Raw genomic sequence first — 2,806 nt, forward strand, 5'->3', positions numbered from 1 at the left:
CACTGCTTCCCACTCACATGAGTGGCACCAAGAAAAAGACATCGTTAGATCATCTAAAGCAGCTAGAGCCGATTCTAGCCATGACTTAGATTCCATTTCCGCAAAGATAGATGCTGTGGAGAGACGAATGGAAAAGATGACTAAAGATATTCACTCAATACGAATTAGTTGTGAGCAGTGTGGAGGACCACATTTGACAAAAGATTGTCTCAGTATTGAATTAACAATGGAACAAAGAGAGAATATTTCATACATAAACCAAAGGCCTGGAAATAATTATCAGAATAATTATCAACCGCCAAGACCGATTTACAATCAAAACCAGAATTATAACCGAAATATTCCATACAACATCCAACAAGGTCCTAGCAATCAACAAGTATCCAATAATAATTACAATCAGCAAAGACCGAATTTTCAAAACAAACCACCACAACAAACCGATGATAAAAAGCCAAATTTAGAAGATATGATGACGAAGCTAGTTGAAACTCAAACGCAGTTTTTCACATCTCAAAAACAAACTAATGAAGAAAATGCTCAAGCATTTAGAAATCAACAAGCTTCTATTCAAAATCTGGAACAAGAAGTAAGTAACCTAGCAAGGTTAATAGGTGAAAGAAAACCGGGAAGTCTACCTAGTGATACAAATGCTAACCCCCGGAATGAAACAGCTAAAACCATTACCACAAGAAGTGGTACAACACTTAAACCACCCGAAATACCTGTAACTTCTGATGAAACTATTCCTACTCCACAAGAACCACAACCTGATCAAGATAAGGAAAAAGAACAGGTAGTTGAAAAGGTTAATGAAGATAACACAGTTAAGGCTAAACCTTATGTTAAACCATACCAACCACCACTTCCTTACCCGAGTAAAATGAAGAAAGAGAAACTTGAAGCCGAGCAATCCAAATTCTTGGATATGTTTAAACAGATAAATGTAAATCTTCCTTTCATTGATGTGATTTCAGGAATGCCTAGATATGCTAAATTCTTGAAAGATCTAATTTCAAATAGAAAGAAAATGGAAGAACTCTCGGCTGTTACTATGAATGCTAATTGTTCAGCAGTGCTGTTGAATAAGATACCAGAAAAATTATCTGATCCAGGAAGTTTCACAATTCCATGTTTTCTGGGTAGTCTTAGTTCAATAGAAGCATTGGCAGACTTAGGTGCTAGTATAAATCTAATGCCATATTCACTATACGCTAAACTAGACCTTGGAGAATTAAAACCAACCAGAATAAGCATACAACTAGCCGATAGATCAATAAAATATCCTAGAGGGATAATGGAGAACATGCTAGTTAAAGTTTGTACTTTAGTATTTCCAGTAGATTTTGTTGTTCTGGACATGGAAGAAGATTCTCAAGTTCCTCTCATATTAGGAAGACCATTCTTAAACACGGCTAAAGCAATGATAGACGTGTTCGGTAAGAAACTAACCCTAAGTATAGAGGATGAGAGTGTTACCTTTTCAGTTGATAGAGTAATGCAACAACCACAATCTGCAGATGATACATGTTATTATATTCAAACTATAGATGCACATGCAGAATTATTAGAAGAATTTCCAGAATTACAAGGAACAGGAGAATGTTCTTTAGGAGAAGGTAATGAACCAATTGATGAAGCTGAAATGTTAGCTACACTTATAGCTAATGGATATGAACCAACAACAAAAGAAATTCAAATGCTAAAAGAAGAAGACATATATCGATATAAATCATCGATAGAAGAACCTCCGAAATTAGAGTTAAAGCCACTTCCAAACCATTTGGAATACGCATATTTACATGGTGAATCTGAATTACCTGTAATAATATCGTCTTCTCTTACTGAAAATGAGAAATCACAACTCATTTCTGTGTTGAAAGCTCATAAACCATCCATTGCATGGAAGATTCATGATATTAAAGGAATAAGTCCTTCGTATTGCACAAATAAAATCCTTATGGAAGAAGGTCATAAAACGTATGTGCAACGCCAACGAAGACTAAATCCTAATATGCAAGATGTAGTTAAGAAAGAGATTATTAAACTACTAGATGCAGGTTTAATTTATCCAATCTCTGATAGTCCATGGGTAAGCCCAGTTCAATGCGTACCTAAGAAGGGTGGCATGACTGTCATTACAAATGAGAAAAATGAGCTTATTCCTACTAGGACTGTAACAGGATGGCGTGTATGTATTGATTATAGAAAATTAAATGACGCCACCAGAAAAGATCACTTTCCCTTACCTTTCATTGATCAAATGTTGGAAAGATTAGCCGGAAATAGTTACTATTGTTTTCTAGATGGATTTTCCGGATATTTTCAAATTCCAATAGCACCCGAAGATCAAGAGAAAACCACATTCACGTGCCCTTATGGTACTTTTGCTTACAAACGCATGCCATTTGGACTTTGCAACGCCCCTGCAACCTTTCAAAGGTGTATGATGGCGATTTTTCACGACATGATAGAAGAATGCATGGAAGTATTCATGGATGACTTTTCAGTCTTCGGTGATACATTTGAATCATGTCTAGTTAATCTGGAACGAATGCTTATTAGATGCGAACAATCAAATCTAGTACTTAATTGGGAGAAATGCCATTTCATGGTTAAAGAAGGCATCGTTCTTGGACTTAAAATTTCAAAAGAAGGAATTGAAGTGGATAGAGCTAAAGTAAATGTAATTGCTAAACTTCCACATCCCACCAATGTTAGAGAAGTTAGGAGTTTTCTAGGGCATGCCGGTTTTTACCGACGTTTCATAAAAGATTTTTCTAAAATTGCCACTCCTATGAATAAA

This window comes from Rutidosis leptorrhynchoides, chromosome 5 (assembly GCF_046630445.1).
Source record: "Rutidosis leptorrhynchoides isolate AG116_Rl617_1_P2 chromosome 5, CSIRO_AGI_Rlap_v1, whole genome shotgun sequence".
In the NCBI taxonomy this organism is placed as follows: domain Eukaryota; kingdom Viridiplantae; phylum Streptophyta; class Magnoliopsida; order Asterales; family Asteraceae; genus Rutidosis; species Rutidosis leptorrhynchoides.